Below are 14,407 nucleotides of genomic sequence, written 5' to 3'. Positions count from 1 at the left end.
TGAGCTCCCGTCTAAGATATGGGAAGCCCTGGGTTCACATCCCAGAGCCTACTTGTGAAGGCAAGCTGGCCCCCGCCTGTGGAGATCTGACGGCCTGTGCCCGTGGAGAGCTGGCGCAGCAAGATGACACAACAAAGGGAGACAAGCAGACACAGAAGAACACACAATGAACGGACACAGAGAGCAAGTGGTGGGGGGAGGGTGGTAATAAATAAATAAAATAAATCTTTAAAAAAAAAAAGGAGGTGAGGAAAATGCAGGAGACGACGGTTACTCACCACAGCCTGGTTTGGCCAACTGGGTGGATAGTGGTGTCCACCAATTGCTAAGGGTCAGTCAGGGGAGAAGGGGGTCTGGGTAGCAATGACGAGATAATGCCCAGATACTCTGAGTGTGATTAGGGTGCTTGTGGAACATCGAGAGGAAGATGTCCAGCTGGCTTCAGGACTGGAGCTTGAGAAAAGTCTGGGAAAAATATACAAATTTTTGAATAAAAGATAATGGTTGAAGACAAGGAAGTAAATTAAATTAATCATATTTTCTTTCAGAAAGGAGAGAAGATGACACTGAATCAATGTTTCCTTCTCCCAATGAGTTTCCTTCTTCCTCCCAACTAGTCCATCCATTTCAGCTAGAATCGTAATGAAGAGTAAACCTATTGTTTTTCTCTCTCCTTTTACCATGGAGATTTTGAAAGAATTCTTCAAAACCATCTAGTGTGTGTTTGTTACAACCTCAGGGTAATATGCTCTTAGGGAATTACTATTTTCTCAAAATCATGCTTGGCAAGGCATGCTTATCATAGACAAAATATTTATGAGTAACTAACAAACAGCTTTTAGTTTTAGATCATCTATTCAGTAGATCATGTACAATAGCTTCCATATCCAGGGGCATAAAGACATTCACAAGAATCCTTAAATGCTTATCATTTCCATTAAATTATCATTATAGGTACTGTATTGCTATAAGAAATACTTTAAGAAAGTCAAGGACAAGAAGTGCACTCATGTGCTAAGGCCAAGTTCGAGCTGCCAGTAGAAATCCAATTCCAATATCTGACCTGTTTTATCCACCATCACACTCCTTCCCACTAGAAATTTAAAATCTTCACACAAGGCAACTAAAAGAGTTTCTCTACTGAGAGTCGCTATTTTGCATGGCCCATATTCTCAGAAATTATTTAAAATGAAATAAAATAAAGGTTTAAAAATCCTTAAAATCTCCCAAGAACAGAGTTCTAGAGATCGTGAAACTGAAAGTGATAATTGTGTTAGCTACATCCAGTGGGATGGAATTCAGTATTTTTCCCAGATAATACACTTCTGTTTTGATGATGAGCAGGAGGAAAGCCTAAAGGTAACCTTGTTGCAGACCTTCCCACAATGGAGGGACTGAAAGTCTTTTCTGATCCTTTCTCTGGGTTTCTGATCTGGTCCTGAGATGAAGTTCTGGCACATGTGAATAGAAACCATTCCTGAATGACTCCTTTCACTGTCAGCTGACAGCAGGTGTAAGAGCTAACCAGCCATGGGCAAAGGAGGCAGGACGACAGTATGTGCATTGCTGGCTAGCTTCTGGAAAAGATCTGGTGCTGTATGGTTCTAATCAAAGTTCAAAAAGGAGCTAATTACACAGTGCTTAATATCAGACTAAAAATATCCTTTGAGACTTCTCATTCTTGACAGCCTGGAATTCCTACAAAATTTTTGTATGATACAACACATGCCCACAAATAACAGTAAACATGGACATATTTTATTAACTAATAACAGACGCTAATGTGTTCAGGCAGCCAACTACCATCTTTCATTTTCTTCAGATCAAAAGGAAGAAACAAAGAATTTTCCATGATGATTTTGCTTTTTCAGGAACAAAAACTTAGAATCGTCTTTGTACTGGTTAAAAACAAGGCCCTTGGCAAGTCCCAGGCAGGTAGTCCAAACGGGGCTAGTACAATGATGTAATGAGAGGATTGTGCACGTGCGTGTGTGTATGTGTGTACAGAGATGTACACATGCATGGACATTCTTGTTGGGGGGATGATGGGAGAGGGATAGAGGCCAAGAAAGGCGAAAGGTGTAGGGTGCAGCACAGGCGTGGGAGTTGGTCCTTCTCTCTGATACTTCCACTTGGAGAAGGTAGAATTTCCCCAGGTCTGGAGACCAACTACTGTGCTTTGACAGGTAAGTTAGTGCTCAAAGCCAGAGCAGTCACCCTGGACTTGAGGTCCAGTCTTCTGGTCACAATTTCTCTGAGTTTCTGTAGCCCCATCTGTAAATCAAGAACATGAACATCTACTGCAAAGACTGATGATTGATATGTAAAGCTCGGTAAAATGCTGTCCAACAGAGAAACAGACATAGCTCAAGTAGTTGCATGCCTACTTCTCATATACAAGGTCCTGGGGTTCTATCCCCGGTACCTCCTAAAAACAAACAAACGAGAAAACAATTCTTACTGGGGAGCAGATGTAGCTCAGTGGTTGAGTGCCTGCTTCCCATATACAAGGTCCTGGGTTCAATCCCTGATATCTCCTAAAAAAAATACATGCAGTCCAACAATAAAGAGTTATTATCATGTCTGCTTGGAAGGGGATCCAGTCTCACAAAGAATAGGCAGGCAATGTACGTTGAGTTTTATATGGAGTCTACCTTGACCTCTTCATCTTTGAAAAAAGGAAAGATGAAAAAAAAAAAAAAAAAAGGCAGAGAGAACACAACCGTGTCATTTATGAGAAATTATACTGGTTCAGCCATGCATACTTGGGGTCAGCAGATATCAGACATACGTGTCGAAATGTCCAGTCACTGGACCATGGAACATCACATGGTCTGGGATGGCTCCTACTGGGAATATAACAGGCAGTGGTATTTTTGATAATGCCATATGTAGCCTCCAGGTAAAATTCTGACCTGAAGCTGCAGGGAGCAGGGAACACTATTTGATGCTAATAATAATGATCGAAGTGATGAATGTACAGTTACATGATTACATCAAATACCACTGATTGAACACTTTGGATGAATTGTATGCTTTATTAATATGTATCAAGAAAATTTATTTGTTTAAAAATATATTTTTAAAAATGCTATTTGAGTGTGGAAAGGACCTAATTTAGCTTGGACCTATGGGAGTGACCAGATCAACCCAGAGTACTTCTTGAAAATTGGGTAAAGCATGGTCATAGCTTGGATGAGGAACTAGACTACAAGATGTGATTTTTCTTCTTAATTTTGTGATCAAGAGTTGCTTAGAAAAAAGCAAGTTGCCAACAGGAGAACTATTCTATTATTTACAATTCTCACAGTGACAGGAGACCACCCCAAAATGCTGTTAGGAAAAAAAGAACACAGAACTAGCTATGAAACTGAAAAAAAATCAGAGATAGAGCTGGCTTCAGGGATACCTTGATTCAAGCCTCAAGTCCTTGTCCATGGGTCTCTCATCCAGTGTGGCTGTGGTCTCAACCAGTTCTCCCACAGGGTACCAGTTCACACAGCATCCTTAGGTCTTAACCTCCCTCCATTCAAATCCAAGGAAAATGAGCAGGGGCATCTTTCCAGAAGGCCTGGCCAAAGCCTCCTTTCTTCTCCCTGAGTGAAACCGAGTCACTTGCTCATTTCTAAACCAATCACGGATTGTCTTTAAGCAACTTGAGGGTAAGGACCACAGACACTGTCTCCTAGAAGAAGGAAGCCCAATTAATCCAATGTAGACAGACATAAAGTTTTGCAAATCTGGTAGAATCACAAAAATAGTGGTACATTATCAGGTCTCGCTTACTCTGGTATCCCTGAGGTGAAGTTATGTTTTATCTTATGATATTGAAATTTCTTTTGAATTAAATATGGTTCTGAAATGGAAAGGAAGTTATTATGAAGAATCTTGCGAAAAGATGTAAATATTTCATGGAAACATACATCTCAGGCTCATTTTTTTATATTTGTCTTAACAACGGAACCTCAAAACTCTCCCCATTAAATCAGCTTTAAAAGCCAACAAAATTTATTAAACCTTCATCTGCTTATTGACATGAATTTCAAAATTTAATCTCCCATTTCAAACTAAATCTCTAGTGGGTCTACATGTTGTAAATATTGATTAACAGCACACTCTGGAAGGAAGAAATAAATTGGCTGGCATAGACACAGTTGAGAGTCCGAATGTAAGAAACATTTCCCAAGCAACTAATTACTTACAATAATGCTTGTTTCCCTAATTATTTACCTTTTTGGTAATTGATGTATTATGCATTACCATATGTCATGCAATATTCTTGAGGAAGAAAATTGTTTTTTAAAAAATTCCTATTATTTTGATGTCTATGTGAGGTAATTATTTTCTAACTGAATTTTATAACATGACCCAATTCAAACAATAAATTAGAAAATAGAGGAGAGAGGGTGATGTTTCAGATTCTGCAAAGTCTTGGTCTTAACCGTTTTTTCCTCTCTCCCATTCCACGCAATGGAATCTATTTAACTCTAACTATTCCATTTCCATCTGAATTCTATAATCCTCCCCCCAGATATCTTATATGAACCTCAAATTCAACATACAGGTACAAAACTTGCTCATCATATTTTACACAAGTTAAGGTCTCTCTCTTGACTTTTCAATCTCTATTACTCATATTGCGTTCTTCCAAGCAAATTTGTTCCATCTGCCTTTGACGTTTCTTTCCCTTTCCTAACCATCAGATATGTTGCCAAGTCCCATAAAAAGTGTTTGTGAAATATCTTTTAAATATTTATTCTGACAGTTCTTAAAAAAGTGAAATGCAGACTACAACATGTTATTTTTATTATATGAGATTTACAAATATTTGGCAACAGTCTATGAGTTTGGAAATACGTCGTTATCATATTATATTGGCTATTTCACTCTAACCTATAGTTTTAAAGAAATATAAATCTTAATTTAGAAATTCACTTGACTATCCAAATCTACTAAATAGCCTGAAAAATCAAAGCATAACAAGTCTTTCATGTCCTTATCAGAAATGTTTGTCTGTCTTCATTTTAAAGTCAAACTTGCATGAGGGAACATCTTAAAAGGGCATATCTGTGGGTGTTATATTTTTATCAGGATCCAGCAAAAGCCTTTTCATTAAGTACCAATTCTTATCACTTAAGAGGACATGAATTTATACTGTGCCTTTCTTGAAATTCATGTTAAAATTAATGAAAAATTACTTCCAAAAATGCCTTTGCATTTTGATGGTTTGAGGAAATTATAAAAACATCAGGAATCCTTATATTTAAACAGGTATATTTTACTAACACTTCTGAGGAAAAGTTTTTCAAGCCTTAGGTAATATAGAGCAGTCATAATTCACCTATGTTTTCACTTGACTATATGCTAAAATGTAATGGTATGAAAGGAAAATCAATGTGTTTTTCTTTCAGTCTGATGAAAATCCCTAAAGTATATGAAACAGATGAGCAACAAAGAGCAACTTAGCTGGACTAGAGTCTCTGTTGGTCCATTGGTTCCAGGGGCTAAGAGATTATTCAGTGTCTAACACGTACCAGGGATTAGGCCAGACACTGCAAAATTGAGGCAAGTGAGGAAGTTGCACATGCCTCACAGAACTCAAATGCAGCCTCCTCTTCGCCATCACTATTCATACACCCACAATGATATGAGTTGTTCCTGTTCCTTTCGTGTCAAAAAAGGTGCTGAGCATATATGAGGTGAGAGAAGTGGAATGATAGGGCATGTAACGAACACTGAAGGGGAATCACAACAGCCTGTTAGAGGGAAGTGATGATTGGTTGGAAAATGTAATCAGATATATATCATCACTTTTTGAGTTGTGTTTCTTATGAGTGGTTTGTCTACAATGCGGTAATAATTTTGAGTCATTCAATCAACAAATAAATGTTTGAGCACTTATTTGGGGCTACTACTTAATCCTCTCAGGGTACAGCAGGGAACAAAAGAGATAAAGTCCCTGCCTTCATGTGATATATATTCTAGTAGAAGAAATATAGAAAAATAAATTCATAAAATGTCAGATGATGGAAAACACTATGAGGGACAATAAAACAAGGGGAGAAAATGGAAGAACTAAAGAGAAGGCATGAGTGTTACACTTTTAGATAGAGTGGTTATGAAAGACATCTCTAATAAGGTGACATTGCATGTGGATATCTGAGGAAAGGTGCTCCAAAAAAGTGCAAAGGCCCTGAGGTAGGAGAATGATTGGTGAGACTGAGCAACAGCCAAAGAGACCAGTGTCACTGGAGGAGAATGAGAGGGAAAGTGTTCTAGTTTGCCAGGCTGCCTAAAGCAATAAACCAAGAATGGTTTGGGTCTTACAATGGGTGTTTATTAATTTACAATCTTACAGGTCTTGGGCTGTAAAAATGCCCAAATCAAGGCATCTCAAGACAATACCTTCTTCCTGAAGATTGGCTGCCAGTGATTCTGGACACCTCTATCACATGACAAGGCACATGGCAGTGTCTGCTGGTCTCTCTCTTCTCTTCCGGGTTTCATTACTTCCAGCCTCTTGCTTCTGTGACTTTCTCTCTTTGTCTGAATTTCTTTCTCTTACAAAGGACCCCACCCTGAATGAGCTGGGCCACATCTTAAATTAAGATCCTATTCACCAAAAGATCCTACTTACATTGGGTCTAAACCCAGAGGAATGGACCAACTTTAAGAACATTCTTTATCTCAGTCTACATATAATACCAGGAGTTAAAAATGCTTTTTGACCTGAATAAAAGGGGGAAATGGAAAGGACAAATGAGTTCATATGGCTATGAGTCTCCAAAAAGAGCTGGGAGGTTATCAGAGGGATTGCCCTTATGCACACCTCAGCAGAGTCCCAGAGACAGATAAAGTAGATACAACCCCAGGTATTGGTTCTTCCTAGGGCTACAGAGACCCATAACTTCTATGGTCATGACAGATGGAGTTCAGTGCCATGTCAGTTGACCCTACTTTGGAGTTTGTGTTTCTGTGTGATGGAGTTGGACTCAGATGTGATCTTAGTCCACAAGCCTCTCCTATTACTTTTACTGGATCTGTAGTTGGTGCTGGGGTTTAGTGTATACCCAGGGGACCTGAATCTCTGGACTGATCATGTAGTAGCCAGGTCCTGAGCCTCAACAGACTTGCAGCTCCTACACTCTGGTTTATTGGACTTATCCCATTCAGCTAACATGGAGGTGAAGGTCAACCACCACACCAGGGAGCCAAGAGTGCCTACAAATGAAAGCAGGAGAATTACATCCAGCATCCATGTGGAATCTAAGCCCCCTCTTGATATAGGTGTGGAGTGGACACAACCATTCTAAGGTCCACAGGATGGAGGAATAAAGTATGGATTAGAGTGGACTTACTGATATTCTATTCGTGAACTATTGTGATTAGTAATCAAAGAAAATGTGGCATTGGTGTGGAGAAAGTGGCCATGGTGGCTGCTGGGGATAGGGAGTGGGAGGAAGAGATGTGATGTAGGGGCATTTTTGGGGGTTGGCGTTGTCCTGGGTGGTGCTGGAGGGACAGTTACCAGACATTGTATGTCCTCCCATGGCCCACTGGGTGGACTGTGGGAGAGTGCAGGCTATGATATGGACCATTGCCCATGAGGTATAGCAGTGCTCAGAGATGTATTCACCAAATGCAATGAATGTGGCATGATGATGGAAGAGGTTGTTGTTATGGGGGGAGGAGTGGGGTGAGGGGGTTGGGGGATATATGGGGACCTCATATTTTTTTAATGTAACATTAAAAAAATAAAGACAAAAAAAAAAGGAACATTCTTTTCAGGGGTTCATACAGCTTAAAACCATCACAAAAAGAGTGGGAGGAAATGAAGTCAGAAAGGTAGCCAGGAGTTATCTGACAGATGAGTTTCCATTCAATTGGTTGTCCAAGTTGTGTTTGTGTGTGTGTATGCATATGAATAGATTGTTAGATAAATGAATGGATACATATATAAATCTATATACATCTATTTATATTATATGAATATATATATATACACACCCAAACATTTTAGTGATTTATTTGAAGCCATCAATTTTTATTTGGATTTTTCCCTTAAAGTCAACATTAGAAATAACTTAAAAAATAACTTGACATTGAATACTTATCATTTACATTAAATGTACCTACATAAGCATAGAACAAAATGAATAGTATGTAGTTAATAGAACAAAGTTAATAAACAATTAGAATTTATATTCCAACTTCCCTTTACAGGTCTTTTTATTTCTGTGGTAGCCAGAAAGAACAACTTGACATTACAAGAAATTCTCTCATACACTGATATATTGCTTACCTCAAAGTCTCAAAATTTCAAAACGCAATAAGTGACATGCCTACCTGAATACAGACCGGGAAAAGAGCTGCCTCGTTGGCTATCTGTGAATTTTCATTCTGCAGAGAATTCCATATAGAAGTGAGAGAAATGATAATTTGCTGATGAAGGATGTGAGTAGACTTAACAGTTTTATCTCTTCCTCACCAGGATAAATACAATTATTTGCTAGAGAGCTCAGGAGAAAAAAACACTTCAACGGACACTGAGGGTAGAAGAGCTAAATATAATTAATTACATAATTACTGTTGGTACATACAGTAGATTTTCAATTTTTGTCATGAAATCACAAGTTTTTATTTGGCTACCATTTGCATATATAATTTTTAAAGACTACATCTCTCTATATATAGTTAATTTATCACAACATAAAATTAAAATCACCAAGAATAACTTGAATTTAGTTTTGTTTTTTATTTTCAATATTTCTTGATTACCGATGACATGGTTTTGAAGTTTGATATACTTTAATCTTCACATTTTGCCAAAATGACTGAGTTGATGAAGAATAGGTGTAGCAGTCAGCTAAAGAGGTGCTGATGCAAAGCACCAGAAGTCTGTTGGCTTTTATAAAAGGTATTTATTTGGGATAAAAGCTTACAGTTACCAGGCCCTAAAGAGTCCAACTCAAGGTACCATAAGAGGTGCTTTCTCACTCAAAGTGCCACATATCGACGTGAGAAAGTAAGCGATGTCTGTAAGGTTTCAGCCTTGCTCCTTCCTCTTAGGAGTCTGTGGTCCCAGCTTCTTCCTGTCTCATAGGAAGAAGGCATAAAGGCTTGTCTCTCTCCCCAGGCTCATTTCTTTCCAGGCTCAACTGCTCTGTTCTCTTCACAAGGTCAGCTGTAGACTTTCAGGCTCTCTTTCTTCCCGGGGTCTCTGCCATGTCTATGGAGTCATCTCTACTCCTCTGTTTTCTTCCACTGTGTGTTTACTTCCCAGGGCTCCAGCATCAAATCTCTCACTCTCTCTTCTGCCATGTCATTTTCTCTGTGAGTCCCTGCCCACCAAGGGGGTGGGGACTCAACATCCTACTGATGTGGCCAAATTAAAGCCTTAATCATAACTTAATCAAGTAAAAGTGAAGCCTCTAAATCTTATACAATATAATACACCCAGAGGAACAGGCCAATTTACAAACCCAATCCAATATCTATTTTTGGAATTTATAAATAATGCCAAACTACCACAGAAGGGAAATAGCAATTCTGGAACTTCTACCCATTGGAAATAGCAAGACCTTTCTAAGACATGCCTAACCAGAAAATAAAAGAAAAAAGCATGCCATTTAGTATTTACCCACCTTTAGTGTCTACATGTATGAAAAAAAAAATCAGCTAAATTGTTATAGTCAAAAATAGATAATTTTCAGTATATCAAAGTACAGGGGTATGAGTTCTTTTGGTATCACTCTGTGGCATATCTCTCAGAGAGAAACTGATCAAACCTCCTGTTTGTTGTTTTGAAAACAAAAAATAAATTTCTCAACTTATTATTTACTTCTTAATCTGCTTGCAATAGTTTTGCATAAACATAGCCCAGCTTTCACACATTTTGAAAAGTGGGGAGAAAATACATGTTGTAGTTTGCTAAGCTGCTCAAAGCAGATACCATAAAATGTGTTGGTTTTTACAATGGGAAATTATTAGCTGACATACTTATGGTTCTGAGGCTTTGAAAATGTCCAAATCAAAGCATCATCAAAATGATACCTTCTTCCCAAACACCTGCCGGCAATCCTGGACCCCTCTGTCACATGGCAAGGCACATGGCAGATGCCTGCTGGTCTCTCCCTTCTCTTCAGGTTTCGTTGCTTCCAGCTTCTTGCTTCCGTGACTTTCTCTCTCTTTGTTTGAACTTCATTCTCCTATGAAGGACTACAGTAAGAAGATTAAGACCCACCCTGAATGAGGTGGGTCACATCTCAAGTTAAGATTCTACTCACCAAAAAGATCCTACGTCCAATGGGTCCATGCCCACAGGAGTGAATTAACTTTAAAAACAGACTTTTCTGAGGTACCTACAGCTTCAAACCACTAAATAGCATATATGAAAGACTGTTGCAAAAGCTGTCTCCAAAGTGGCAAAGATCTTTGCTTATATAATTGATTATAAAATTCAGCTATAAAACAGAGGTGGTTAACTAGAAAGAAAGAAGAATGGAATTAGTCACACGTATTAGAGGTGCAGGAGCCTTTACACAAAGTGCTTGTGCAGTCCCATGTCATTTTAGAACCTTACATTAGACCCTTGCCATTATTCTTTTCACCATTAAAACATGTTTTCCCCTCATTTGCCAGTTGTTATGTGAATACTAGTGGGGTTACAGGTAACTTCTAAACACAAAGAGATCATTTAATGAATTCAATACAGTGTGGATCCTACATGATGTCAAATAACACACCTCACTGAACTGTTCACTGAGTACTTAGAAGCAGCCCAGATGCCTCTATTAGGAACATTCTCATACCAGAACATATTACAGTTAAAAGTTTTGAATAGGCATCCCTAGGTTTATTTGCAATTGAACTAACTTGAAAACCCATAAAACTTTGTGGCCATGACCTGAGAGTCACCCAATGAGGGCCTTCGTGGTGATTGCTTTCCAGTGGGAGACACCACTTTTACAGCACTGACCCTTAGATAAAGCATCACCAGAGCAGAGGGGCTGAGGGGAAACACTCATGGTGGAAATGAAACCTGAAAGCATGCCAAAGGCTCAGTGGAAAATGGGGGGTGGGGGGGAGGGAATACCGGAACTGGGAGAACCGTGCAAGCAAACAGAGGGGTTGAAATCTTGGTTGATGAACTGAAAACTACGTAGCCAAACCTGGTGCGTGAAGAGCCTGGGAAGGGAGGATGAGTCTGACTGTGAGGAATCAGGAAGTTTACGTTCAGGGGTGAGGACTTCAATCTGGAAGTAGTGGGGACGCGGCTGAGTAAATTACTGAGCAGGAAAATTACACGGCCTAAATTTTATTTAAGAAGATGATTCAGGCAGTCATGTGAATAATGGGCTCTGTATGAGAGATTAAAACCTCTGGGGACTCTTTCAATAGTCTCCAGGAAGGATGAAAAGAGCCAATGGAGTAATTTTTAAAATTGCAGAAATCACAGCATTGTGTCTATGTAATTCATTAATTCACTCATTGAGCACCTATTATGTGTTCACTATGTGTCAACGACTGCACTATCTGCCATAAGCCCACGGGGATAAAATATTTGAGTGGGTGGGGAGAAGGTTAGCTCCCAGTGGTGAACAAAAACAGAAGGAAAAAAAAAGATTTCAACAAAAAAATGAATGAATATGTACTTACAAATTATTAAAAGAAACTTTGCAGAAAAGAAGGGTGTGCCCCAAAGGAATGTAACACGGGGTCACTACTCCATGTTATACTCCAGATTTCTCTGAAGAGGTCAAGAGGGGAAGCCACAGGTTAAGGATTCCACAGGACAGAGATTAAGCGTGGAATGTACTAACTTGCCACCAAATTAGAAAGTGCAAACTTAATTTCTGGTATATGGAAGGAAAAAAGAAATACAGGGAGAAAATTGACATTTAGTCCAAGAACTAGTTCTAGATCCTCTGGGCTAAGGAGGTTTAACTTAGTGGAAGGTGAAATGGGAGCTTAGGCTTCTCCCAAAATCTTGACATTCCTGAAGGGAGAGGGAGAGGTATGAGAAGTTGAATCAAAGGGGTCATTTTTGTAGGAGACTAGAGCATATTGTATGAGAAGGAGGAGGGCAAATGGAAAGAACCAAGAAATAATAGGAAAATATGTAATACTTAGGAAGAATTACTAAAGATCGACATTTGTGAAGGCTTTAGTATTACTAGTCCCATTTTAACAGTGAGGAAACTGACACTGTGAGAGTTCAACTGACTCAATAGTACATGATCATTTGATCTACAAGTTGTTTAGAAATTGCTAGATTCTTGGGGATAACTCCTTGTTATCCTTAAACATGTTTCTTAGTCATACATTTTATTTTTAAATTATTTCCCAATTGCGTAGACCCTAGGAGGGAACAGAGGTAACAAGTGGCTTCCACATTTAGACCCCAAGAGCATCCCTAAATCAGCAATGTATCTGTACATGCCTGAGAAGCACTGACAGCTGAATGTTCCTGGGCTTCCTCCCCCAAATGTACAAAAATAGCAAGCAAGTCCCTCATGACAGAGTACCTGCACCCAAGCCACATGGAAGCACACACATGAAGGCCCAATTGATTTAGAAAATAATGACACTTGGTGTCCTGGTTTGAGTCTTTTGTGGGTCCCAGAAAATCATGTTGTTAAGCTAACCCATTCCTATACTTGTAAGCCTGTTGCTTGTAGGACCTTTTGGTTAGAGTCAGTTAAGGGACCTTTTGATTAGATCACTTTGGTTAGGGCACTTTAGGGTCTTTGATTGGAGTATTTCACTGCTAGCCGGAGTCTTATATAAATGGAGAACTGAAAGCAGAAAGACACAGAGAAAGAGAGCTGTCATTTTACCCTGCCAGGTAAGAGAGGAATCCACAATCACTACAGCCACAGAAAGAAAGAGAATCCTTCAGAGGCTGAGAGAGAGAGACCAGAGACTGGAATCAGCAGAGTAGCCTGAAATGGAGAGGCAAGCCATATGCCTCATTGCCCACAACTGAACTCTGGGAGAAAACGAGCCTGGAAGAGAAGACAGAGACCAGCTGCCATTTTGCCTTGCCCCGTGGCAGGAGTCCAGAATCACCAGCAGCTGACATTTAGTGAGTCAGCATCTCTGATGATGCCTTGATTTGGACATTTTCACAGACTTGGAACTGTAAGATTTTACCCTAATAAATTCCCATTATAAAAGCCAACCCATTTCTGGTATTTTCACATTGGCAGCCTTTAGCAAACTAAAACCACTTGGTGACTGCTCCTCACTAGACAGCAATGATTCCTGTAGTGTATTCTTTCTTAGAAAGCATTTCATTTTCCTACTTGCCAAACACACCACCATGAACAACACATTGAAATTGGAAGTCACCATAAATTTCCTGCCCAGCACCCTATTCATTCCGGATGAAAATTAAATATATTTCTTGGAAACAGAGAAGCATGTAAATTGTGGAAATCTCTCCATAATTACTGTGAGGGTGCAGTTCATTGAAGATGTCAGGCAAGGCTGTAGAAAAGGGAAGGAAGAGAAAATAACAGGGATGTTTTCCTCTCTGGACCAGATTTTCTCTGAGCAGTATCCAATGTCACTCTCTTTAGAGAATGGAAGTGAGGAAACCTGCCCTCCGTTGTGCAGCTCTTCCACAAGGCTCCAGGTGACTAGAGCAAAGAATAACTTTCTTGAGGTCATTGGTCTTTCCAGCCATTTATGCTAAACACTATTCTGTGCTATTCCAGAAAGATGCCAGTGGGGAGAACATCTCCCAGCACACATAGCTAAGCCAAGCCAGCAGCAAGCCCAGGAAAATTCTCAGACTGGGCAAGTAGGGGATGAATTAATTGGAGAGCCATGACCACCTGCTCATACCTGGGAAAGTGTTTTCCTCTAGCTTACTCTGCTGATTTCATAGACCCCTGAACTTGTGGGGAGTTGGGTTCATGGTTAGGAATAGGAAATTCAATGAGGAAAAGAGGTCCTTTGTTTTGTTAGAGCTGTGAAAGTAGTCAGTGGTACTTGCTATTGTTGTTAACTGTGTTCTTCACTTGTCATTCAATTAATACCTAATCTTCTTAGTGCAGCATTGTGGAGCAATAGCTGAAGTGATTCAACAGACATAATGGAAAATAACCCAAGAAACAGCAGGTCAAGTGCGCAACATAAAATGTATATCAAATATGAGATTTTTTCAAAGAATAAATTAATTTGCATGCTCTGAAAATTCCATTTTGCAATGAAGCATTAATTTTTACCTCAGAGAAAGGTTTCTCAGAAAAGGAATTTTTTTTTTAAATGCTATTCATTGGATCTCTCTTTCTTTTCTTCTTTTTTTTTCCCCCTCCCTTCTTTCGCTCTCCACTTCTCAACAAAACAAGAAAAATAATCAGTATAGGCTTCTGGCAGCACAGCGAGAGAAATGAGAGAT

Source organism: Dasypus novemcinctus, chromosome 14 (assembly GCF_030445035.2).
Source record: "Dasypus novemcinctus isolate mDasNov1 chromosome 14, mDasNov1.1.hap2, whole genome shotgun sequence".
Taxonomy (NCBI): Eukaryota; Metazoa; Chordata; class Mammalia; order Cingulata; family Dasypodidae; genus Dasypus; species Dasypus novemcinctus.
Note: the sequence above shows the minus strand (reverse complement) of the source record.